The sequence below is a fragment of the Peromyscus maniculatus genome, chromosome 6, assembly GCF_049852395.1.
Source record: "Peromyscus maniculatus bairdii isolate BWxNUB_F1_BW_parent chromosome 6, HU_Pman_BW_mat_3.1, whole genome shotgun sequence".
Taxonomy (NCBI): domain Eukaryota; kingdom Metazoa; phylum Chordata; class Mammalia; order Rodentia; family Cricetidae; genus Peromyscus; species Peromyscus maniculatus.
The window spans coordinates 21,415,013-21,442,609 of NC_134857.1; positions in this window are offsets into that span (position 1 = coordinate 21,415,013).

Genomic DNA, 27,597 nt, shown 5'->3' on the forward strand with positions numbered 1-27,597 from the left:
TGTTCCCAGCCAGTACAGTGTATTGGACTGAAGAGAAGCTCCTGTTTTACTCAGTTTCCAATACTGAGTTGAACTAGATATGCCCCGTTTGTGTAGGAAGCACAGTTCTTTTGTTCTGAGCTAGCTCACTGTACGTGCCCTATAGGAAACACAGTAGAGTGAAAGAATGCTGTTTTCTCTAAAACAGAGTGTTTTTCTTGCATGGCACACTAGGGTTCAATTAAACTTCCTAAACGGAGTTGAATCTCGTTGAGATTCAAGTTCTAGCAGCAAGTGTTCATTCAGGCTAAGAACAGCACACTTGTGCTTTTCTGGCCATATACAGTGCAAATAGCATTCGCGTCTGTTCCCAGCCAGTACAGTGTATTGGACTGAAGAGAAGCTCCTGTTTTACTCAGTTTCCAATACTGAGTTGAACTACATATGCCCCGTTTGTGTAGGAAGCACAGTTCTTTTGTTCTGAGCTAGCTCACTGTACGTCCCTATAGGAAACACAGTAGAGTGAAAGAATGCTGTTTTCTCTAAAACAGAGTGTTTTTCTTGCATGGCACACTAGGGTTCAATTAAACTTCCTAAACGGAGTTGAATCTCGTTGAGATTCAAGTTCTAGCAGCAAGTGTTCATTCAGGCTAAGAACAGCACACTTGTGCTTTTCTTGCCATATACAGTGCAAATAGCATTCGCGTCTGTTCCCAGCCAGTACAGTGTATTGGACTGAAGAGAAGCTCCTGTTTTACTCAGTTTCCAATACTGAGTTGAACTACATATGCCCCGTTTGTGTAGGAAGCACAGTTCTTTTGTTCTGAGCTTGCTCACTGTACTTGCCCTATAGGAAACACAGTAGAGTGAAAGAATGCTGTTTTCTCTAAAACAGAGTGTTTTTCTTGCATGGCACACTAGGGTTCAATTAAACTTCCTAAACGGAGTTGAATCTCGTTGAGATTCAAGTTCTAGCAGCAAGTGTTCATTCAGGCTAAGAACAGCACACTTGTGCTATTCTGGCCATATACAGTGCAAATAGCATTCGCGTCTGTTCCCAGCCAGTACAGTGTATTGGACTGAAGAGAAGCTCCTGTTTTACTCAGTTTCCAATACTGAGTTGAACTAGATATGCCCCGTTTGTGTAGGAAGCACAGTTCTTTTGTTCAGAGCTAGCTCACTGTAGGTGCCCTATAGGAAACACAGTAGAGTGAAAGAATGCTGTTTTCACTAAAACAGAGTGTTTTTCTTGCGTGGCACACTAGGGTTCAATTAAACTTCCTAAACGGAGTTGAATCACGTTGAGATTCAAGTTCTAGCAGCAAGTGTTCATTCAGGCTAAGAACAGCACACTTGTGCTATTCTGGCCATATACAGTGCAAATAGCATTCGCGTCTGTTCCCAGCCAGTACAGTGTATTGGACTGAAGAGAAGCTCCTGTTTTACTCAGTTTCCAAATACTGAGTTGAACTAGATATGCCCCGTTTGTGTAGGAAGCACAGTTCTTTTGTTCTGAGCTAGCTCACTGTACGTGCCCTATAGGAAACACAGTAGAGTGAAAGAATGCTGTTTTCTCTAAAACAGAGTGTTTTTCTTGCATGGCACACTAGGGTTCAATTAAACTTCCTAAACAGAGTTGTTCACGTTGAGATTCAAGTTCTAGCAGCAAGTGTTCATTCAGGCTAAGAACAGCACACTTGTGCTTTTCTGGCCATATACAGTGCAAATAGCATTCGCGTCTGTTCCCAGCCAGTACAGTGTATTGGACTGAAGAGAAGCTCCTCTTTTACTCAGTTTACAATACTGAGTTGAACTAGATATGCCCCGTTTGTGTAGGAAGCACAGTTCTTTTGTTCTGAGCTAGCTCACTGTACGTGCCCTATAGGAAACACAGTAGAGTGAAAGAATGCTGTTTTCACTAAAACAGAGTGTTTTTCTTGCATGGCACACTAGGGTTCAATTAAACTTCCTAAACGGAGTTGAATCTCATTGAGATTCAAGTTCTAGCAGCAGGTGTTCATTCAGGCTAAGAACAGCACACTTGTGCTATTCTGGCTATATACAGTGCAAATAGCTTTCGCGTCTGTTCCCAGCCAGTACAGTGTATTGGACTGAAGAGAAGCTCCTGTTTTACTCAGTTTCCAATACTGAGTTGAACTAGATATGCCTCGTTTGTGTAGGAAGCACAGTTCTTTTGTTCTGAGCTAGCTCACTGTACGTGCCCTATAGGAAACACAGTAGAGTGAAAGAATGCTGTTTTCTCTAAAACAGAGTGTTTTTCTTGCATCGCACACTAGGGTTCAATTAAACTTCCTAAACGGAGTTGAATCACGTTGAGATTCAAGTTCTAGCAGCAAGTGTTCATTCAGGCTAAGAACAGCACATTTGTGCTATTCTGGCCATGTACAGTGCAAATAGCATTCGCGTCTGTTCCCAGCCAGTACAGTGTATTGGACTGAAGAGAAGCTCCTCTTTTACTCAGTTTACAATACTGAGTTGAACTAGGTATGCCCAGTTTGTGTAGGAAGCACAGTTCTTTTGTTCTGAGCTAGCTCACTGTACGTCCCTATAGGAAACACAGTAGAGTGAAAGAATGCTGTTTTCTCTAAAACAGAGTGTTTTTCTTGCATGGCACACTAGGGTTCAATTAAACTTCCTAAACGGAGTTGAATCTCGTTGAGATTCAAGTTCTAGCAGCAAGTGTTCATTCAGGCTAAGAACAGCACACTTGTGCTTTTCTGGCCATATACAGTGCAAATAGCATTCGCGTCTTTTCCCAGCCAGTACAGTGTATTGGACTGAAGAGAAGCTCCTGTTTTACTCAGTTTCCAATACTGAGTTGAACTACATATGCCCCGTTTGTGTAGGAAGCACAGTTCTTTTGTTCTGAGCTTGCTCACTGTACTTGCCCTATAGGAAACACAGAAGAGTGAAAGAATGCTGTTTTCTCTAAAACAGAGTGTTTTTCTTGCATGGCACACTAGGGTTCAATTAAACTTCCTAAACGGAGTTGAATCTCGTTGAGATTCAAGTTCTAGCAGCAAGTGTTCATTCAGGCTAAGAACAGCACACTTGTGCTTTTCTGGCCATATAGAGTGCAAATAGCATTCGCGTCTGTTCCCAGCCAGTACAGTGTATTGGACTGAAGAGAAGCTCCTCTTTTACTCAGTTTACAATACTGAGTTGAACTAGGTATGCCCCGTTTGTGTAGGAAACACAGTTCTTTTGTTCTGACCTAGCTCACTTATGGGCCCTATAGGAAAAACAGTAGAGTGAAAGAATGCTGTTTTCTATAAAACAGAATGTTTTTCTTGCATGGCACACTAGGGTTCAATTAAACTTCCTAAACGGAGTTGAATCACGTTGAGATTCAAGTTCTAGCAGCAAGTGTTCATTCAGGCTAAGAACAGCACACTTGTGCTTTTCTGGCCATATACAGTGCAAATAGCATTAGCGTCTGTTCCCAGCCAGTACAGTGTATTGGACTGAAGAGAAGCTCCTGTTTTACTCAGTTTCCAATACTGAGTTGAACTAGATATGCCCTGTTTGTGTAGGAAGCACAGTTTTTTTGTTCTGAGCTAGCTCACTGTACGTGCCCTATAGGAAACACAGTAGAGTGAAAGAATGCTGTTTTCTCTAAAACAGAGTGTTTTTCTTGCATGGCACACTAGGGTTCAATTAAACTTCCTAAACGGAGTTGAATCTCGTTGAGATTCAAGTTCTAGCAGCAAGTGTTCATTCAGGCTAAGAACAGCACACTTGTGCTTTTCTGGCCATATACAGTGCAAATAGCATTCGCGTCTGTTCCCAGCCAGTACAGTGTATTGGACTGAAGAGAAGCTCCTGTTTTACTCAGTTTCCAATACTGAGTTGAACTACATATGCCCCGTTTGTGTAGGAAGCACAGTTCTTTTGTTCTGAGCTAGCTCACTGTACGTGCCCTATAGGAAACACAGTAGAGTGAAAGAATGCTGTTTTCTCTAAAACAGAGTGTTTTTCTTGCATGGCACACTAGGGTTCAATTAAACTTCCTAAACGGAGTTGAATCTCGTTGAGATTCAAGTTCTAGCAGCAAGTGTTCATTCAGGCTAAGAACAGCACACTTGTGCTTTTCTGGCCATATACAGTGCAAATAGCATTCGTGTCTGTTCCCAGCCAGTACAGTGTATTGGACTGAAGAGAAGCTCCTGTTTTACTCAGTTTCCAATACTGAGTTGAACTACATATGCCCCGTTTGTGTAGGAAGCACAGTTCTTTTGTTCTGAGCTAGCTCACTGTACTTGCCCTATAGGAAACACAGTAGAGTGAAAGAATGCTGTTTTCTCTAAAACAGAGTGTTTTTCTTGCATGGCACACTAGGGTTCAATTAAACTTCCTAAACGGAGTTGAATCTCGTTGAGATTCAAGTTCTAGCAGCAAGTGTTCATTCAGGCTAAGAACAGCACACTTGTGCTATTCTGGCTATATACAGTGCAAATAGCTTTCGCGTCTGTTCCCAGCCAGTACAGTGTATTGGACTGAAGAGAAGCTCCTGTTTTACTCAGTTTCCAATACTGAGTTGAACTAGATATGCCTCGTTTGTATAGGAAGCACAGTTCTTTTGTTCTGAGCTAGCTCACTGTACGTGCCCTATAGGAAACACAGTAGAGTGAAAGAATGCTGTTTTCTCTAAAACAGAGTGTTTTTCTTGCATGGCACACTAGGGTTCAATTAAACTTCCTAAAAGGAGTTGAATCACGTTGAGATTCAAGTTCTAGTAGCAAGTGTTCATTCAGGCTAAGAACAGCACATTTGTGCTATTCTGGCCATATACAGTGCAAATAGCATTCGCGTCTGTTCCCAGCCAGTACAGTGTATTGGACTGAAGAGAAGCTCCTCTTTTACTCAGTTTACAATACTGAGTTGAACTAGGTATGCCCCGTTAGTGTAGGAAGCACAGTTCTTTTGTTCTGACCTAGCTCACTTATGGGCCCTATAGGAAAAACAGTAGAGTGAAAGAATGCTGTTTTCTATAAAACAGAATGTTTTTCTTGCATGGCACACTAGGGTTCAATTAAACTTCCTAAACGGAGTTGAATCACGTTGAGATTCAAGTTCTAGCAGCAAGTGTTCATTCAGGCTAAGAACAGCACACTTGTGCTTTTCTGGCCATATACAGTGCAAATAGCATTAGCGTCTGTTCCCAGCCAGTACAGTGTATTGGACTGAAGAGAAGCTCCTGTTTTACTCAGTTTACAATACTGAGTTGAACTAGATATGCCCCGTTTGTGTAGGAAGCACAGTTCTTTTGTTCTGAGCTAGCTCACTGTACGTGCCCTATAGGAAACACAGTAGAGTGAAAGAATGCTGTTTTCTCTAAAACAGAGTGTTTTTCTTGCATGGCACACTAGGGTTCAATTAAACTTCCTAAACGGAGTTGAATCTCGTTGAGATTCAAGTTCTAGCAGCAAGTGTTCATTCAGGCTAAGAACAGCACACTTGTGCTTTTCTGGCCATATACAGTGCAAATAGCATTCGCGTCTGTTCCCAGCCAGTACAGTGTATTGGACTGAAGAGAAGCTCCTGTTTTACTCAGTTTCCAATACTGAGTTGAACTACATATGCCCCGTTTGTGTAGGAAGCACAGTTCTTTTGTTCTGAGCTAGCTCACTGTACGTCCCTATAGGAAACACAGTAGAGTGAAAGAATGCTGTTTTCTCTAAAACAGAGTGTTTTTCTTGCATGGCACACTAAGGTTCAATTAAACTTCCCAAACGGAGTTGAATCTCGTTGAGATTCAAGTTCTAGCAGCAAGTGTTCATTAAGGCTAAGAACAGCACACTTGTGCTTTTCTGGCCATATACAGTGCAAATAGCATTCGCGTCTGTTCCCAGCCAGTACAGTGTATTGGACTGAAGAGAAGCTCCTGTTTTACTCAGTTTCCAATACTGAGTTGAACTACATATGCCCCGTTTGTGTAGGAAGCACAGTTCTTTTGTTCTGAGCTAGCTCACTGTACGTGCCCTATAGGAAACACAGTAGAGTGAAAGAATGCTGTTTTCTCTAAAACAGAGTGTTTTTCTTGCATGGCACACTAGGGTTCAATTAAACTTCCTAAACGGAGTTGAATCTCGTTGAGATTCAAGTTCTAGCAGCAAGTGTTCATTCAGGCTAAGAACAGCACACTTGTGCTTTTCTGGCCATATACAGTGCAAATAGCATTCGCGTCTGTTCCCAGCCAGTACAGTGTATTGGACTGAAGAGAAGCTCCTGTTTTACTCAGTTTCCAATACTGAGTTGAACTACATATGCCCCGTTTGTGTAGGAAGCACAGTTCTTTTGTTCTGAGCTAGCTCACTGTACGTCCCTATAGGAAACACAGTAGAGTGAAAGAATGCTGTTTTCTCTAAAACAGAGTGTTTTTCTTGCATGGCACACTAGGGTTCAATTAAACTTCCTAAACGGAGTTGAATCTCGTTGAGATTCAAGTTCTAGCAGCAAGTGTTCATTCAGGCTAAGAACAGCACACTTGTGCTTTTCTGGCCATATACAGTGCAAATAGCATTCGCGTCTGTTCCCAGCCAGTACAGTGTATTGGACTGAAGAGAAGCTCCTGTTTTACTCAGTTTCCAATACTGAGTTGAACTACATATGCCCCGTTTGTGTAGGAAGCACAGTTCTTTTGTTCTGAGCTAGCTCACTGTACTTGCCCTATAGGAAACACAGTAGAGTGAAAGAATGCTGTTTTCTCTAAAACAGAGTGTTTTTCTTGCATGGCACACTAGGGTTCAATTAAACTTCCTACACGGAGTTGAATCTCGTTGAGATTCAAGTTCTAGCAGCAAGTGTTCATTCAGGCTAAGAACAGCACACTTGTGCTTTTCTGGCCATATACAGTGCAAATAGCATTCGCGTCTGTTCCCAGCCAGTACAGTGTATTGGACTGAAGAGAAGCTCCTGTTTTACTCAGTTTCCAATACTGAGTTGAACTAGATATGCCCCGTTTGTGTAGGAAGCACAGTTCTTTTGTTCAGAGCTAACTCACTGTAGGTGCCCTATAGGAAACACAGTAGAGTGAAAGAATGCTGTTTTCACTAAAACAGAGTGTTTTTCTTGCGTGGCACACTAGGGTTCAATTAAACTTCCTAAACGGAGTTGAATCACGTTGAGATTCAAGTTCTAGCAGCAAGTGTTCATTCAGGCTAAGAACAGCACACTTGTGCTATTCTGGCCATATACAGTGCAAATAGCATTCGCGTCTGTTCCCAGCCAGTACAGTGTATTGGACTGAAGAGAAGCTCCTGTTTTACTCAGTTTCCAAATACTGAGTTGAACTAGATATGCCCCGTTTGTGTAGGAAGCACAGTTCTTTTGTTCTGAGCTAGCTCACTGTACGTGCCCTATAGGAAACACAGTAGAGTGAAAGAATGCTGTTTTCTCTAAAACAGAGTGTTTTTCTTGCATGGCACACTAGGGTTCAATTAAACTTCCTAAACGGAGTTGAATCACGTTGAGATTCAAGTTCTAGCAGCAAGTGTTCATTCAGGCTAAGAACAGCACACTTGTGCTATTCTGGCCATATACAGTGCAAATAGCATTCGCGTCTGTTCCCAGCCAGTACAGTGTATTGGACTGAAGAGAAGCTCCTAATTCACTCAGTTTCCAATACTGAGTTGAACTACATATGCCCCGTTTGTGTAGGAAGCACAGTTCTTTTGTTCTGAGCTAGCTCACTGTACGTCCCTATAGGAAACACAGTAGAGTGAAAGAATGCTGTTTTCTCTAAAACAGAGTGTTTTTCTTGCATGGCACACTAAGGTTCAATTAAACTTCCTAAACGGAGTTGAATCACGTTGAGATTCAAGTTCTAGCAGCAAGTGTTCATTCAGGCTAAGAACAGCACACTTGTGCTTTTCTGGCCATATACAGTGCAAATAGCATTCGCGTCTGTTCCCAGCCAGTACAGTGTATTGGACTGAAGAGAAGCTCCTCTTTTACTCAGTTTCCAATACTGAGTTGAACTACATATGCCCCGTTTGTGTAGGAAGCACAGTTCTTTTGTTCTGAGCTAGCTCACTGTACTTGCCCTATAGGAAACACAGTAGAGTGAAAGAATGCTGTTTTCTCTAAAACAGAGTGTTTTTCTTGCATGGCACACTAGGGTTCAATTAAACTTCCTAAACGGAGTTGAATCTCGTTGAGATTCAAGTTCTAGCAGCAAGTGTTCATTCAGGCTAAGAACAGCACACTTGTGCTTTTCTGGCCATATACAGTGCAAATAGCATTCGCGTCTGTTCCCAGCGGTACAGTGTATTGGACTGAAGAGAAGCTCCTGTTTTACTCAGTTTCCAATACTGAGTTGAACTAGATATGCCCCGTTTGTGTAGGAAGCACAGTTCTTTTGTTCAGAGCTAGCTCACTGTAGGTGCCCTATAGGAAACACAGTAGAGTGAAAGAATGCTGTTTTCTCTAAAACAGAGTGTTTTTCTTGCATGGCACACTAGGGTTCAATTAAACTTCCTAAACGGAGTTGAATCACGTTGAGATTCAAGTTCTAGCAGCAAGTGTTCATTCAGGCTAAGAACAGCACACTTGTGCTTTTCTGGCCATATACAGTGCAAATAGCATTCGCGTCTGTTCCCAGCCAGTACAGTGTATTGGACTGAAGAGAAGCTCCTGTTTTACTCAGTTTACAATACTGAGTTGAACTAGATATGCCCCGTTTGTGTAGGAAGCACAGTTCTTTTGTTCTGAGCTAGCTCACTGTACGTGCCCTATAGGAAACACAGTAGAGTGAAAGAATGCTGTTTTCACTAAAACAGAGTGTTTTTCTTGCATGGCACACTAGGGTTCAATTAAACTTCCTAAACGGAGTTGAATCTCATTGAGATTCAAGTTCTAGCAGCAGGTGTTCATTCAGGCTAAGAACAGCACACTTGTGCTATTCTGGCTATATACAGTGCAAATAGCTTTCGCGTCTGTTCCCAGCCAGTACAGTGTATTGGACTGAAGAGAAGCTCCTGTTTTACTCAGTTTCCAATACTGAGTTGAACTAGATATGCCTCGTTTGTGTAGGAAGCAAAGTTCTTTTGTTCTGAGCTAGCTCACTGTACGTGCCCTATAGGAAACACAGTAGAGTGAAAGAATGCTGTTTTCTCTAAAACAGAGTGTTTTTCTTGCATGGCACACTAGGGTTCAATTAAACTTCCTAAACGGAGTTGAATCTCGTTGAGATTCAAGTTCTAGCAGCAAGTGTTCATTCAGGCTAAGAACAGCACACTTGTGCTTTTCTGGCCATATACAGTGCAAATAGCATTCGCGTCTGTTCCCAGCCAGTACAGTGTATTGGACTGAAGAGAAGCTCCTCTTTTACTCAGTTTACAATACTGAGTTGAACTAGGTATGCCCCGTTTGTGTAGGAAGCACAGTTCTTTTGTTCTCACCTAGCTCATTTATGGGCCCTATAGGAAAAACAGTAGAGTGAAAGAATGCTGTTTTCTATAAAACAGAATGTTTTTCTTGCATGGCACACTAGGGTTCAATTAAACTTCCTAAACGGAGTTGAATCACGTTGAGATTCAAGTTCTAGCAGCAAGTGTTCATTCAGGCTAAGAACAGCACACTTGTGCTATTCTGGCCATATACAGTGCAAATAGCATTCGTGTCTGTTCCCAGCCAGTACAGTGTATTGGACTGAAGAGAAGCTCCTGTTTTAATCAGTTTCCAATACTGAGTTGAACTAGATATGCCCCGTTTGTGTAGGAAGCAAAGTTCTTTTGTTCTGAGCTAGCTCACTGTACGTGCCCTATAGGAAACACAGTAGAGTGAAAGAATGCTGTGTTCTCTAAAACAGAGTGTTTTTCTTGCATGGCACACTAGGGTTCAATTAAACTTCCTACACGGAGTTGAATCTCGTTGAGATTCAAGTTCTAGCAGCAAGTGTTCATTCAGGCTAAGAACAGCACACTTGTGCTTTTCTGGCCATATACAGTGCAAATAGCATTCGCGTCTGTTCCCAGCCAGTACAGTGTATTGGACTGAAGAGAAGCTCCTGTTTTACTCAGTTTCCAATACTGAGTTGAACTAGATATGCCCCGTTTGTGTAGGAAGCACAGTTCTTTTGTTCAGAGCTAGCTCACTGTAGGTGCCCTATAGGAAACACAGTAGAGTGAAAGAATGCTGTTTTCACTAAAACAGAGTGTTTTTCTTGTGTGGCACACTAGGGTTCAATTAAACTTCCTAAACGGAGTTGAATCACGTTGAGATTCAAGTTCTAGCAGCAAGTGTTCATTCAGGCTAAGAACAGCACACTTGTGCTATTCTGGCCATATACAGTGCAAATAGCATTCGCGTCTGTTCCCAGCCAGTACAGTGTATTGGACTGAAGAGAAGCTCCTGTTTTACTCAGTTTCCAATACTGAGTTGAACTACATATGCCCCGTTTGTGTAGGAAGCACAGTTCTTTTGTTCTGAGCTAGCTCACTGTACGTCCCTATAGGAAACACAGTAGAGTGAAAGAATGCTGTTTTCCCTAAAACAGAGTGTTTTTCTTGCATGGCACACTAAGGTTCAATTAAACTTCCTAAACGGAGTTGAATCTCGTTGAGATTCAAGTTCTAGCAGCAAGTGTTCATTCAGGCTAAGAACAGCACACTTGTGCTTTTCTGGCCATATACAGTGCAAATAGCATTCGCGTCTGTTCCCAGCCAGTACAGTGTATTGGACTGAAGAGAAGCTCCTCTTTTACTCAGTTTACAATACTGAGTTGAACTACATATGCCCCGTTTGTGTAGGAAGCACAGTTCTTTTGTTCTGAGCTAGCTCACTGTACTTGCCCTATAGGAAACACAGTAGAGTGAAAGAATGCTGTTTTCTCTAAAACAGAGTGTTTTTCTTGCATGGCACACTAGGGTTCAATTAAACTTCCTAAACGGAGTTGAATCTCGTTGAGATTCAAGTTCTAGCAGCAAGTGTTCATTCAGGCTAAGAACAGCACACTTGTGCTTTTCTGGCCATATACAGTGCAAATAGCATTCGCGTCTGTTCCCAGCGGTACAGTGTATTGGACTGAAGAGAAGCTCCTGTTTTACTCAGTTTCCAATACTGAGTTGAACTAGATATGCCCCGTTTGTGTAGGAAGCACAGTTCTTTTGTTCAGAGCTAGCTCACTGTAGGTGCCCTATAGGAAACACAGTAGAGTGAAAGAATGCTGTTTTCTCTAAAACAGAGTGTTTTTCTTGCATGGCACTCTAGGGTTCAATTAAACTTCCTAAACGGAGTTGAATCACGTTGAGATTCAAGTTCTAGCAGCAAGTGTTCATTCAGGCTAAGAACAGCACACTTGTGCTTTTCTGGCCATATACAGTGCAAATAGCATTCGCGTCTGTTCCCAGCCAGTACAGTGTATTGGACTGAAGAGAAGCTCCTGTTTTACTCAGTTTACAATACTGAGTTGAACTAGATATGCCCCGTTTGTGTAGGAAGCACAGTTCTTTTGTTCTGAGCTAGCTCACTGTACGTGCCCTATAGGAAACACAGTAGAGTGAAAGAATGCTGTTTTCTCTAAAACAGAGTGTTTTTCTTGCATGGCACACTAGGGTTCAATTAAACTTCCTAAACGGAGTTGAATCTCGTTGAGATTCAAGTTCTAGCAGCAAGTGTTCATTCAGGCTAAGAACAGCACACTTGTGCTTTTCTGGCCATATACAGTGCAAATAGCATTCGCGTCTGTTCCCAGCCAGTACAGTGTATTGGACTGAAGAGAAGCTCCTCTTTTACTCAGTTTACAATACTGAGTTGAACTAGGTATGCCCCGTTTGTGTAGGAAGCACAGTTCTTTTGTTCTCACCTAGCTCACTTATGGGCCCTATAGGAAAAACAGTAGAGTGAAAGAATGCTGTTTTCTATAAAACAGAATGTTTTTCTTGCATGGCACACTAGGGTTCAATTAAACTTCCTAAACGGAGTTGAATCACGTTGAGATTCAAGTTCTAGCAGCAAGTGTTCATTCAGGCTAAGAACAGCACACTTGTGCTATTCTGGCCATATACAGTGCAAATAGCATTCGCGTCTGTTCCCAGCCAGTACAGTGTATTGGACTGAAGAGAAGCTCCTGTTTTAATCAGTTTCCAATACTGAGTTGAACTAGATATGCCCCGTTTGTGTAGGAAGCAAAGTTCTTTTGTTCTGAGCTAGCTCACTGTACGTGCCCTATAGGAAATACAGTAGAGTGAAAGAATGCTGTTTTCTCTAAAACAGAGTGTTTTTCTTGCATGGCACACTAGGGTTCAATTAAACTTCCTAAACGGAGTTGAATCTCGTTGAGATTCAAGTTCTAGCAGCAAGTGTTCATTCAGGCTAAGAACAGCACACTTGTGCTTTTCTGGCCATATACAGTGCAAATAGCATTCGCGTCTGTTCCCAGCCAGTACAGTGTATTGGACTGAAGAGAAGCTCCTGTTTTACTCAGTTTCCAATACTGAGTTGAACTACATATGCCCCGTTTGTGTAGGAAGCACAGTTCTTTTGTTCTGAGCTAGCTCACTGTACGTGCCCTATAGGAAACACAGTAGAGTAAAAGAATGCTGTTTTCTCTAAAACAGAGTGTTTTTCTTCCATGGCACACTAGGGTTCAATTAAACTTCCTAAACGGAGTTGAATCACGTTGATATTCAAGTTCTAGCAGCAAGTGTTCATTCAGGCTAAGAACAGCACACTTGTGCTATTCGGGCCACATACAGTGCAAATAGCATTCGCGTCTGTTCCCAGCCAGTACAGTGTATTGGACTGAAGAGAAGCTCCTGTTTTACTCAGTTTCCAATACTGAGTTGAACTACATATGCCCCGTTTGTGAAGGAAGCACAGTTCTTTTGTTCTGAGCTAGCTCACTCTACTTGCCCTATAGGAAACACAGTAGAGTGAAAGAATGCTGTGTTCTCTAAAACAGAGTGTTTTTCTTGCATGGCACACTAGGGTTCAATTAAACTTCCTACACGGAGTTGAATCTCGTTGAGATTCAAGTTCTAGCAGCAAGTGTTCATTCAGGCTAAGAACAGCACACTTGTGCTTTTCTGGCCATATACAGTGCAAATAGCATTCGCGTCTGTTCCCAGCCAGTACAGTGTATAGGACTGAAGAGAAGCTCCTGTTTTACTCAGTTTCCAATACTGAGTTGAACTAGATATGCCCCGTTTGTGTAGGAAGCACAGTTCTTTTGTTCAGAGCTAGCTCACTGTAGGTGCCCTATAGGAAACACAGTAGAGTGAAAGAATGCTGTTTTCACTAAAACAGAGTGTTTTTCTTGCGTGGCACACTAGGGTTCAATTAAACTTCCTAAACGGAGTTGAATCACGTTGAGATTCAAGTTCTAGCAGCAAGTGTTCATTCAGGCTAAGAACAGCACACTTGTGCTATTCTGGCCATATACAGTGCAAATAGCATTCGCGTCTGTTCCCAGCCAGTACAGTGTATTGGACTGAAGAGAAGCTCCTGTTTTACTCAGTTTCCAAATACTGAGTTGAACTAGATATGCCCCGTTTGTGTAGGAAGCACAGTTCTTTTGTTCTGAGCTAGCTCACTGTACGTGCCCTATAGGAAACACAGTAGAGTGAAAGAATGCTGTTTTCTCTAAAACAGAGTGTTTTTCTTGCATGGCACACTAGGGTTCAATTAAACTTCCTAAACGGAGTTGAATCACGTTGAGATTCAAGTTCTAGCAGCAAGTGTTCATTCAGGCTAAGAACAGCACACTTGTGCTATTCTGGCCATATACAGTGCAAATAGCATTCGCGTCTGTTCCCAGCCAGTACAGTGTATTGGACTGAAGAGAAGCTCCTGTTTTACTCAGTTTCCAATACTGAGTTGAACTACATATGCCCCGTTTGTGTAGGAAGCACAGTTCTTTTGTTCTGAGCTAGCTCACTGTACGTCCCTATAGGAAACACAGTAGAGTGAAAGAATGCTGTTTTCTCTAAAACAGAGTGTTTTTCTTGCATGGCACACTAAGGTTCAATTAAACTTCCTAAACGGAGTTGAATCTCGTTGAGATTCAAGTTCTAGCAGCAAGTGTTCATTCAGGCTAAGAACAGCACACTTGTGCTTTTCTGGCCATATACAGTGCAAATAGCATTCGCGTCTGTTCCCAGCCAGTACAGTGTATTGGACTGAAGAGAAGCTCCTCTTTTACTCAGTTTACAATACTGAGTTGAACTAGGTATGCCCCGTTTGTGTAGGAAGCACAGTTCTTTTGTTCTCACCTAGCTCACTTATGGGCCCTATAGGAAAAACAGTAGAGTGAAAGAATGCTGTTTTCTATAAAACAGAATGTTTTTCTTGCATGGCACACTAGGGTTCAATTAAACTTCCTAAACGGAGTTGAATCACGTTGAGATTCAAGTTCTAGCAGCAAGTGTTCATTCAGGCTAAGAACAGCACACTTGTGCTATTCTGGCCATATACAGTGCAAATAGCATTCGCGTCTGTTCCCAGCCAGTACAGTGTATTGGACTGAAGAGAAGCTCCTGTTTTAATCAGTTTCCAATACTGAGTTGAACTAGATATGCCCCGTTTGTGTAGGAAGCAAAGTTCTTTTGTTCTGAGCTAGCTCACTGTACGTGCCCTATAGGAAATACAGTAGAGTGAAAGAATGCTGTTTTCTCTAAAACAGAGTGTTTTTCTTGCATGGCACACTAGGGTTCAATTAAACTTCCTAAACGGAGTTGAATCTCGTTGAGATTCAAGTTCTAGCAGCAAGTGTTCATTCAGGCTAAGAACAGCACACTTGTGCTTTTCTGGCCATATACAGTGCAAATAGCATTCGCGTCTGTTCCCAGCCAGTACAGTGTATTGGACTGAAGAGAAGCTCCTGTTTTACTCAGTTTCCAATACTGAGTTGAACTACATATGCCCCGTTTGTGTAGGAAGCACAGTTCTTTTGTTCTGAGCTAGCTCACTGTACGTGCCCTATAGGAAACACAGTAGAGTAAAAGAATGCTGTTTTCTCTAAAACAGAGTGTTTTTCTTCCATGGCACACTAGGGTTCAATTAAACTTCCTAAACGGAGTTGAATCACGTTGATATTCAAGTTCTAGCAGCAAGTGTTCATTCAGGCTAAGAACAGCACACTTGTGCTATTCGGGCCACATACAGTGCAAATAGCATTCGCGTCTGTTCCCAGCCAGTACAGTGTATTGGACTGAAGAGAAGCTCCTGTTTTACTCAGTTTCCAATACTGAGTTGAACTACATATGCCCCGTTTGTGTAGGAAGCACAGTTCTTTTGTTCTGAGCTAGCTCACTGTACGTGCCCTATAGGAAACACAGTAGAGTGAAAGAATGCTGTTTTCTCTAAAACAGAGTGTTTTTCTTGCATGACACACTAGGGTTCAATTAAACTTCCTAAACGGAGTTGAATCTCGTTGAGATTCAAGTTCTAGCAGCAAGTGTTCATTCAGGCTAAGAACAGCACACTTGTGCTTTTCTGGCCATATACAGTGCAAATAGCATTCGCGTCTGTTCCCAGCCAGTACAGTGTATTGGACTGAAGAGAAGCTCCTGTTTTACTCAGTTTCCAATACTGAGTTGAACTACATATGCCCCGTTTGTGTAGGAAGCACAGTTCTTTTGTTCTGAGCTAGCTCACTGTACGTGCCCTATAGGAAACACAGTAGAGTGAAAGAATGCTGTTTTCACTAAAACAGAGTGTTTTTCTTGCATGGCACACTAGGGTTCAATTAAACTTCCTAAACGGAGTTGAATCACGTTGAGATTCAAGTTCTAGCAGCAAGTGTTCATTCAGGCTAAGAACAGCACACTTGTGCTATTCTGGCCAATACAGTGCAAATAGCATTCGCGTCTGTTCCCAGCCAGTACAGTGTATTGGACTGAAGAGAAGCTCCTGTTTTACTCAGTTTCCAAATACTGAGTTGAACTAGATATGCCCCGTTTGTGTAGGAAGCACAATTCTTTTGTTCTGAGCTAGCTCACTGTACGTGCCCTATAGGAAACACAGTAGAGTGAAAGAATGCTGTTTTCTCTAAAACAGAGTGTTTTTCTTGCATGGCACACTAGGGTTCAATTAAACTTCCTAAACGGAGTTGAATCTCGTTGAGATTCAAGTTCTAGCAGCAAGTGTTCATTCAGGCTAAGAACAGCACACTTGTGCTTTTCTGGCCATATACAGTGCAAATAGCATTCGCGTCTGTTCCCAGCCAGTACAGTGTATTGGACTGAAGAGAAGCTCCTGTTTTACTCAGTTTCCAATACTGAGTTGAACTACATATGCCCCGTTTGTGTAGGAAGCACAGTTCTTTTGTTCTGAGCTAGCTCACTGTACGTGCCCTATAGGAAACACAGTAGAGTGAAAGAATGCTGTTTTCACTAAAACAGAGTGTTTTTCTTGCATGGCACACTAGGGTTCAATTAAACTTCCTAAACGGAGTTGAATCACGTTGAGATTCAAGTTCTAGCAGCAAGTGTTCATTCAGGCTAAGAACAGCACACTTGTGCTATTCTGGCCATATACAGTGCAAATAGCATTCGCGTCTGTTCCCAGCCAGTACAGTGTATTGGACTGAAGAGAAGCCCCTGTTTTACTCAGTTTCCAATACTGAGTTGAACTAGATATGCCCCGTTTGTGTAGGAAGCACAGTTCTTTTGTTCTGAGCTAGCTCACTGTATGTGCCCTATAGGAAACACAGTAGAGTGAAAGAATGCTGTTTTCTCTAAAACAGAGTGTTTTTCTTGCATGGCACACTAGGGTTCAATGAAACTTCCTAAACGGAGTTGAATCACGTTGAGATTCAAGTTCTAGCAGCAAGTGTTCACTCAGGCTAAGAACAGCACACTTGTGCTATTCTGGCCATATACAGTGCAAATAGCATTCGCGTCTGTTCCCAGCCAGTACAGTGTATTGGACTGAAGAGAAGCTCCTCTTTTACTCAGTTTACAATACTGAGTTGAACTAGGTATGCCCCGTTTGTGTAGGAAGCACAGTTCTTTTGTTCTGACCTAGCTCACTTATGGGCCCTATAGGAAAAAGAGTAGAGTGAAAGAATGCTGTTTTCTATAAAACAGAGTGTTTTTCTTGCATGGCACACTAGGGTTCAATTAAACTTCCTAAACGGAGTTGAATCACGTTGAGATTCAAGTTCTAGCAGCAAGTATTCATTCAGGCTAAGAACAGCACACTTGTGCTATTCTGGCCATATACAGTGCAAATAGCATTCGCGTCTGTTCCCAGCCAGTACAGTGTATTGGACTGAAAGAAGCTCCTGTTTTACTCAGTTTCCAATACTGAGTTGAACTAGATATGCCCCGTTTGTGTAGGAAGAACAGTTCTTTTGTTCTGAGCTAGCTCACTGTACGTGCTCTATAGGAAACACAGTAGAGTGAAAGAATGCTGTTTTCTCTAAAACAGAGTGTTTTTCTTGCGTGGCACACTAGGGTTCAATTAAACTTCCTAAACCGAGTTGAATCACGTTGAGATTCAAGTTCTAGCAGCAAGTGTTCATTCAGGCTAAGAACAGCACACTTGTGCTTTTCTATCCATATACAGTGCAAATAGCATTCGCGTCTGTTCCCAGCCAGTACAGTGTATTGGACTGAAGAGAAGCTCCTGTTTTACTCAGTTTCCAATACTGAGTTGAACTAGATATGCCCCGTTTGTGTAGGAAGCACAGTTCTTTTGTTCTGAGCTAGCTCACTGTACGTGCCCTATAGGAAACACAGTAGAGTGAAAGAATGCTGTTTTCTCTAAAACAGAGTGTTTTTCTTGCATGGCACACTAGGGTTCAATTAAACTTCCTAAACGGAGTTGAATCTCATTGAGATTCAAGTTCTAGCAGCAAGTGTTCATTCAGGCTAAGAACAGCACACTTGTGCTTTTCTGGCCATATACAGTGCAAATAGCATTCGCGTCTGTTCCCAGCCAGTACAGTGTATTGGACTGAAGAGAAGCTCCTCTTTTACTCAGTTTACAATACTGAGTTGAACTAGGTATGCCCCGTTTGTGTCGGAAGCACAGTTCTTTTGTTCTGACCTAGCTCACTTATGGGCCCTATAGGAAAAACAGTAGAGTGAAAGAATGCTGTTTTCTATAAAACAGAATGTTTTTCTTGCATGGCACACTAGGGTTCAATTAAACTTCCTAAACGGAGTTGAATCACGTTGAGATTCAAGTTCTAGCAGCAAGTGTTCATTCAGGCTAAGAACAGCACACTTGTGCAATTCTGGCCATATACAGTGCAAATAGCATTCGCGTCTGTTCCCAGCCAGTACAGTGTATTGGACTGAAGAGAAGCTCCTGTTTTACTCAGTTTCCAATACTGAGTTGAACTAGATATGCCCCGTTTGTGTAGGAAGCACAGTTCTTTTGTTCTGAGCTAGCTCACTGTACGTTCCCTATAGGAAACACAGTAGAGTGAAAGAATGCTGTTTTCTCTAAAACAGAGTGTTTTTCTTGCATGGCACACTAGGGTTCAATTAAACTTCCTAAACGGAGTTGAATCTCGTTGAGATTCAAGTTCTAGCAGCAAGTGTTCATTCAGGCTAAGAACAGCACACTTGTGCTTTTCTGGCCATATACAGTGCAAATAGCATTCGCGTCTGTTCCCAGCCAGTACAGTGTATTGGACTGAAGAGAAGCTCCTGTTTTACTCAGTTTCCAATACTGAGTTGAACTACATATGCCCCGTTTGTGTAGGAAGCACAGTTCTTTTGTTCTGAGCTAGCTCACTGTACGTGCCCTATAGGAAACACAGTAGAGTGAAAGAATGCTGTTTTCTCTAAAACAGAGTGTTTTTCTTCCATGGCACACTAGGGTTCAATTAAACTTCCTAAACGGAGTTGAATCACGTTGATATTCAAGTTCTAGCAGCAAGTGTTCATTCAGGCTAAGAACAGCACACTTGTGCTATTCGGGCCACATACAGTGCAAATAGCATTCGCGTCTGTTCCCAGCCAGTACAGTGTATTGGACTGAAGAGAAGCTCCTGTTTTACTCAGTTTCCAATACTGAGTTGAACTACATATGCCCCGTTTGTGTAGGAAGCACAGTTCTTTTGTTCTGAGCTAGCTCACTGTACGTGCCCTATAGGAAACACAGTAGAGTGAAAGAATGCTGTTTTCTCTAAAACAGAGTGTTTTTCTTGCATGGCACACTAGGGTTCAATTAAACTTCCTAAACGGAGTTGAATCTCGTTGAGATTCAAGTTCTAGCAGCAAGTGTTCATTCAGGCTAAGAACAGCACACTTGTGCTTTTCTGGCCATATACAGTGCAAATAGCATTCGCGTCTGTTCCCAGCCAGTACAGTGTATTGGACTGAAGAGAAGCTCCTGTTTTACTCAGTTTCCAATACTGAGTTGAACTACATATGCCCCATTTGTGTAGGAAGCACAGTTCTTTTGTTCTTAGCTAGCTCACTGTACGTGCCCTATAGGAAACACAGTAGAGTGAAAGAATGCTGTTTTCACTAAAACAGAGTGTTTTTCTTGCATGGCACACTAGGGTTCAATTAAACTTCCTAAACGGAGTTGAATCACGTTGAGATTCAAGTTCTAGCAGCAAGTGTTCATTCAGGTTAAGAACAGCACACTTGTGCTATTCTGGCCATATACAGTGCAAATAGCATTCGCGTCTGTTCCCAGCCAGTACAGTGTATTGGACTGAAGGGAAGCCCCTGTTTTACTCAGTTTCCAATACTGAGTTGAACTAGATATGCCCCGTTTGTGTAGGAAGCACAGTTCTTTTGTTCTGAGCTAGCTCACTGTACGTGCCCTATAGGAAACACAGTAGAGTGAAAGAATGCTGTTTTCTCTAAAACAGAGTGTTTTTCTTGCATGGCACACTAGGGTTCAATTAAACTTCCTAAACGGAGTTGAATCACGTTGAGATTCAAGTTCTAGCAGCAAGTGTTCATTCAGGCTAAGAACAGCACACTTGTGCTTTTCTGGCCATATACAGTGCAAATAGCATTCGCGTCTGTTCCCAGCCAGTACAGTGTATTGGACTGAAGAGAAGCTCCTGTTTTACTCAGTTTACAATACTGAGTTGAACTAGATATGCCCCGTTTGTGTAGGAAGCACAGTTCTTTTGTTCTGAGCTAGCTCACTGTACGTGCCCTATAGGAAACACAGTAGAGTGAAAGAATGCTGTTTTCACTAAACCAGAGTGTTTTTCTTGCATGGCACACTAGGGTTCAATTAAACTTCCTAAACGGAGTTGAATCTCATTGAGATTCAAGTTCTAGCAGCAGGTGTTCATTCAGGCTAAGAACAGCACACTTGTGCTATTCTGGCCATATACACTGCAAATAGCATTCGCGTCTGCTCCCAGCCAGTACAGTGTATTGGACTGAAGAGAAGCTCCTGTTTTACTCAGTTTCCAATACTGAGTTGAACTAGATATGCCCCGTTTGTGTAGGAAGCACAGTTCTTTTGTTCAGAGCTAGCTCACTCTACATGCCCTATAGGAAACACAGTAGAGTGAAAGAATGCTGTTTTCTCTAAAACAGAGTGTTTTTCTTGCATGGCACACTAGAGTTCAATTAAACTTCCTAAACGGAGTTGAATCACGTTGAGATTCAAGTTCTAGCAGCAAGTGTTCATTCAGGCTAAGAACGACACACTTGTGCTATTCTGGCCATATACAGTGCAAATAGCATTCGCGTCTGTTCCCAGCCAGTACAGTGTATTGGACTGAAGAGAAGCTCCTGTTTTACTCAGTTTCCAATACTGAGTTGAACTAGATATGCCCCGTTTGTGTAGGAAGCACAGTTCTTTTGTTCTGAGCTACCTCACTCTACGTGCCCTATAGGAAACACAGTAGAGTGAAAGAATGCTGTTTTCTCTAAAACAGAGTGTTTTTCTTGCGTGGCACACTAGGGTTCAATTAAACTTCCTAAACGGAGTTGAATCACGTTGAGATTCAAGTTCTAGCAGCAAGTGTTCATTCAGGCTAAGAACAGCAAACTTGTGCTATTCTGGCCATATACAGTGCAAATAGCATTCGCGTCTGTTCGCAGCCAGTACAGTGTATTGGACTGAAGAGAAGCTCCTGTTTTACTCAGTTTCCAATACTGAGTTGAACTAGATATGCCTCGTTTGTGTAGGAAGCACAGTTCTTTTGTTCTGAGCTAGCTCACTGTACGTGCCCTATAGGAAACACAGTAGAGTGAAAGAATGCTGTTTTCTCTAAAACAGAGTGTTTTTCTTGCATGGCACACTAGGATTCAATTAAACTTCCTAAAATGAGTTGAATCACGTTGAGATTCAAGTTCTAGCAGCAAGTGTTCATTCAGGCTAAGAACAGCACATTTGTGCTATTCTGGCCATATACAGTGCAAATAGCATTCGCGTCTGTTCCCAGCCAGTACAGTGTATTGGACTGAAGAGAAGCTCCTGTTTTACTCAGTTTCCAATACTGAGTTGAACTAGATATGCCCCGTTTGTGTAGGAAGCACAGTTCTTTTGTTCTGAGCTACCTCACTGTACGTGCCCTATAGGAAACACAGTAGAGTGAAAGAATGCTGTTTTCTCTAAAACAGAGTGTTTTTCTTGCGTGGCACACTAGGGTTCAATTAAACTTCCTAAACGGAGTTGAATCACGTTGAGATTCAAGTTCTAGCAGCAAGTGTTCATTCAGGCTAAGAACAGCAAACTTGTGCTATTCTGGCCATATACAGTGCAAATAGCATTCGCTTCTGTTCCCAGCCAGTACAGTGTATTGGACTGAAGAGAAGCTCCTGTTTTACTCAGTTTCCAATTCTGAGTTGAACTAGATATGCCCCGTTTTTGTAGGAAGCACAGTTCTTTTGTTCTGAGCTAGCTCACTGTACGTGCCCTATAGGAAACACAGTAGAGTGAAAGAATGCTGTTTTCTCTAAAACAGAGTGTTTTTCTTGCATGGCACACCAGGGTTCAATTAAACTTCCTAAATGGAGTTGAATCACGTTGAGATTCAAGTTCTAGCAGCAAGTGTTCATTCAGGCTAAGAACAGCACACTTGTGCTATTCTGGCTATATACAGTGCAAATAGCTTTCGCGTCTGTTCCCAGCCAGTACAGTGTATTGGACTGAAGAGAAGCTCCTGTTTTACTCAGTTTCCAATACTGAGTTGAACTAGATATGCCTCGTTTGTGTAGGAAGCACAGTTCTTTTGTTCGGAGCTAGCTCACTGTACGTGCCCTATAGGAAACACAGTAGAGTGAAAGAATGCTGTTTTCTCTAAAACAGAGTGTTTTTCTTGCATGGCACACTAGGGTTCAATTAAACTTCCTAAACGGAGTTGAATCACGTTGAGATTCAAGTTCTAGCAGCAAGTGTTCATTCAGGCTAAGAACAGCACACTTGTGCTTTTCTGGCCATATACAGTGCAAATAGCATTCGCGTCTGTTCCCAGCCAGTACAGTGTATTGGACTGAAGAGAAGCTCCTGTTTTACTCAGTTTCCAATACTGAGTTGAACTAGATATGCCCCGTTTGTGTAGGAAGCACAGTTCTTTTGTTCTGAGCTAGCTCACTGTACTTGCCCTATAGGAAACACAGTAGAGTGAAAGAATGCTGTTTTCTCTAAAACAGAGTGTTTTTCTTGCATGGCACACTAGGGTTCAATTAAACTTCCTAAACGGAGTTGAATCTCGTTGAGATTCAAGTTCTAGCAGCAAGTGTTCATTCAGGCTAAGAACAGCACACTTGTGCTTTTCTGGCCATATACAGTGCAAATAGCATTCGCGTCTGTTCCCAGCCAGTACAGTGTATTGGACTGAAGAGAAGCTCCTGTTTTACTCAGTTTCCAATACTGAGTTGAACTACATATGCCCCGTTTGTGTAGGAAGCACAGTTCTTTTGTTCTGAGCTAGCTCACTGTACGTGCCCTATAGGAAACACAGTAGAGTGAAAGAATGCTGTTTTCACTAAAACAGAGTGTTTTTCTTGCATGGCACACTAGGGTTCAATTAAACTTCCTAAAGGAGTTGAATCACGTTGAGATTCAAGTTCTAGCAGCAAGTGTTCATTCAGGCTAAGAACAGCACACTTGTGCTATTCTGGCAATATACAGTGCAAATAGCTTTCGCGTCTGTTCCCAGCCAGTACAGTGTATTGGACTGAAGAGAAGCTCCTGTTTTACTCAGTTTCCAATACTGAGTTGAACTAGATATGCCTCGTTTGTGTAGGAAGCACAGTTCTTTTGTTCTGAGCTAGCTCACTGTACGTGCCCTATAGGAAACACAGTAGAGTGAAAGAATGCTGTTTTCTCTAAAACAGAGTGTTTTTCTTGCATGGCACACTAGGATTCAATTAAACTTCCTAAAAGGAGTTGAATCACGTTGAGATTCAAGTTCTAGCAGCAAGTGTTCATTCAGGCTAAGAACAGCACTTTTTTGGTATTCTGGCCATATACAGTGCAAATAGCATTCGCGTCTGTTCCCAGCCAGTACAGTGTATTGGACTGAAGAGAAGCTCCTGTTTTACTCAGTTTCCAATACTGAGTTGAACTAGATATGCCCCGTTTGTGTAGGAAGCACAGTTCTTTTGTTCTGAGCTACCTCACTGTACGTGCCCTATAGGAAACACAGTAGAGTGAAAGAATGCTGTTTTCTCTAAAACAGAGTGTTTTTCTTGCATGGCACACTAGGGTTCAATTAAACTTCCTAAACGGAGTTGAATCACGTTGAGATTCAAGTTCTAGCAGCAAGTGTTCATTCAGGCTAAGAACAGCACACTTGTGCTTTTCTGGCCATATACAGTGCAAATAGCATTCGCGTCTGTTCCCAGCCAGTACAGTGTATTGGACTGAAGAGAAGCTCCTGTTTTACTCAGTTTCCAATACTGAGTTGAACTAGATATGCCCCGTTTGTGTAGGAAGCACAGTTCTTTTGTTCTGAGCTACCTCACTGTACGTGCCCTATAGGAAACACAGTAGAGTGAAAGAATGCTGTTTTCTCTAAAACAGAGTGTTTTTCTTGCGTGGCACACTAGGGTTCAATTAAACTTCCTAAACGGAGTTGAATCACGTTGAGATTCAAGTTCTAGCAGCAAGTGTTCATTCAGGCTAAGAACAGCAAACTTGTGCTATTCTGGCCATATACAGTGCAAATAGCATTCGCTTCTGTTCCCAGCCAGTACAGTGTATTGGACTGAAGAGAAGCTCCTGTTTTACTCAGTTTCCAATTCTGAGTTGAACTAGATATGCCCCGTTTTTGTAGGAAGCACAGTTCTTTTGTTCTGAGCTAGCTCACTGTACGTGCCCTATAGGAAACACAGTAGAGTGAAAGAATGCTGTTTTCTCTAAAACAGAGTGTTTTTCTTGCATGGCACACCAGGGTTCAATTAAACTTCCTAAATGGAGTTGAATCACGTTGAGATTCAAGTTCTAGCAGCAAGTGTTCATTCAGGCTAAGAACAGCACACTTGTGCTATTCTGGCTATATACAGTGCAAATAGCTTTCGCGTCTGTTCCCAGCCAGTACAGTGTATTGGACTGAAGAGAAGCTCCTGTTTTACTCAGTTTCCAATACTGAGTTGAACTAGATATGCCTCGTTTGTGTAGGAAGCACAGTTCTTTTGTTCGGAGCTAGCTCACTGTACGTGCCCTATAGGAAACACAGTAGAGTGAAAGAATGCTGTTTTCTCTAAAACAGAGTGTTTTTCTTGCATGGCACACTAGGGTTCAATTAAACTTCCTAAACGGAGTTGAATCACGTTGAGATTCAAGTTCTAGCAGCAAGTGTTCATTCAGGCTAAGAACAGCACTTTTTTGGTATTCTGGCCATATACAGTGCAAATAGCATTCGCGTCTGTTCCCAGCCAGTACAGTGTATTGGACTGAAGAGAAGCTCCTGTTTTACTCAGTTTCCAATACTGAGTTGAACTAGATATGCCCCGTTTGTGTAGGAAGCACAGTTCTTTTGTTCTGAGCTACCTCACTGTACGTGCCCTATAGGAAACACAGTAGAGTGAAAGAATGCTGTTTTCTCTAAAACAGAGTGTTTTTCTTGCATGGCACACTAGGGTTCAATTAAACTTCCTAAACGGAGTTGAATCACGTTGAGATTCAAGTTCTAGCAGCAAGTGTTCATTCAGGCTAAGAACAGCACACTTGTGCTTTTCTGGCCATATACAGTGCAAATAGCATTCGCGTCTGTTCCCAGCCAGTACAGTGTATTGGACTGAAGAGAAGCTCCTGTTTTACTCAGTTTACAATACTGAGTTGAACTAGATATGCCCCGTTTGTGTAGGAAGCACAGTTCTTTTGTTCTGAGCTAGCTCACTGTACGTGCCCTATAGGAAACACAGTAGAGTGAAAGAATGCTGTTTTCACTAAAACAGAGTGTTTTTCTTGCATGGCACACTAGGGTTCAATTAAACTTCCTAAACGGAGTTGAATCACGTTGAGATTCAAGTTCTAGCAGCAGGTGTTCATTCAGGCTAAGAACAGCACACTTGTGCTATTCTGGCCATATACAGTACAAATAGCATTCGCGTCTGCTCCCAGCCAGTACAGTGTATTGGACTGAAGAGAAGCTCCTGTTTTACTCAGTTTCCAATACTGAGTTGAACTAGATATGCCCCGTTTGTGTAGGAAGCACAGTTCTTTTGTTCAGAGCTAGCTCACTGTACGTGCCCTATAGGAAACACAGTAGAGTGAAAGAATGCTGTTTTCTCTAAAACAGAGTGTTTTTCTTGCATGGCACACTAGGGTTCAATTAAACTTCCTAAACGGAGTTGAATCATGTTGAGATTCAAGTTCTAACAGCAAGTGTTCATTCAGGCTAAGAACAGCACTCTTGTGCTATTCTGGCCATATACAGTGCAAATAGCATTCGCGTCTGTTCCCAGCCAGTACAGTGTATTGGACTGAAGAGAAGCTCCTGTTTTACTCAGTTTCCAATACTGAGTTGAACTAGATATGCCCCGTTTGTGTAGGAAGCACAGTTCTTTTGTTCTGAGCTACCTCACTGTACGTGCCCTATAGGAAACACAGTAGAGTGAAAGAATGCTGTTTTCTCTAAAACAGAGTGTTTTTCTTGCGTGGCACACTAGGGTTCAATTAAACTTCCTAAACGGAGTTGAATCACGTTGAGATTCAAGTTCTAGCAGCAAGTGTTCATTCAGGCTAAGAACAGCACACTTGTGCTTTTCTGGCCATATACAGTGCAAATAGCATTCGCGTCTGTTCCCAGCCAGTACAGTGTATTGGACTGAAGAGAAGCTCCTGTTTTACTCAGTTTCCAATACTGAGTTGAACTAGATGTGCCCCGTTTGTGTAGGAAGCACAGTTCTTTTGTTCTGAGCTAGCTCACTGTACGTGCCCTATAGGAAACACAGTAGAGTGAAAGAATGCTGTTTTCTCTAAAACAGAGTGTTTTTCTTGCATGGCACACTAGGGTTCAATTAAACTTCCTAAACGGAGTTGAATCTCGTTGAGATTCAAGTTCTAGCAGCAAGTGTTCATTCAGGCTAAGAAAAGCACTCTTGTGCTTTTCTGGCCATATACAGTGCAAATAGAATTCGCGTCTGTTCCCAGCCAGTACAGTGTATTGGACTGAAGAGAAGCTCCTGTTTTACTCAGTTTCCAATACTGAGTTGAACTAGATATGCCCCGTTTGTGTAGGAAGCACAGTTCTTTTGTTCAGAGCTAGCTCACTCTACATGCCCTATAGGAAACACAGTAGAGTGAAAGAATGCTGTTTTCTCTAAAACAGAGTGTTTTTCTTGCATGGCACACTAGGGTTCAATTAAACTTCCTAAACGGAGTTGAATCACGTTGAGATTCAAGTTCTAGCAGCAAGTGTTCATTCAGGCTAAGAACGACACACTTGTGCTATTCTGGCCATATACAGTGCAAATAGCATTCGCGTCTGTTCCCAGCCAGTACAGTGTATTGGACTGAAGAGAAGCTCCTGTTTTACTCAGTTTCCAATACTGAGTTGAACTAGATATGCCCCGTTTGTGTAGGAAGCACAGTTCTTTTGTTCTGAGCTACCTCACTCTACGTGCCCTATAGGAAACACAGTAGAGTGAAAGAATGCTGTTTTCTCTAAAACAGAGTGTTTTTCTTGCGTGGCACACTAGGGTTCAATTAAACTTCCTAAACGGAGTTGAATCACGTTGAGATTCAAGTTCTAGCAGCAAGTGTTCATTCAGGCTAAGAACAGCAAACTTGTGCTATTCTGGCCATATACAGTGCAAATAGCATTCGCGTCTGTTCGCAGCCAGTACAGTGTATTGGACTGAAGAGAAGCTCCTGTTTTACTCAGTTTCCAATACTGAGTTGAACTAGATATGCCTCGTTTGTGTAGGAAGCACAGTTCTTTTGTTCTGAGCTAGCTCACTGTACGTGCCCTATAGGAAACACAGTAGAGTGAAAGAATGCTGTTTTCTCTAAAACAGAGTGTTTTTCTTGCATGGCACACTAGGATTCAATTAAACTTCCTAAAATGAGTTGAATCACGTTGAGATTCAAGTTCTAGCAGCAAGTGTTCATTCAGGCTAAGAACAGCACATTTGTGCTATTCTGGCCATATACAGTGCAAATAGCATTCGCGTCTGTTCCCAGCCAGTACAGTGTATTGGACTGAAGAGAAGCTCCTGTTTTACTCAGTTTCCAATACTGAGTTGAACTAGATATGCCCCGTTTGTG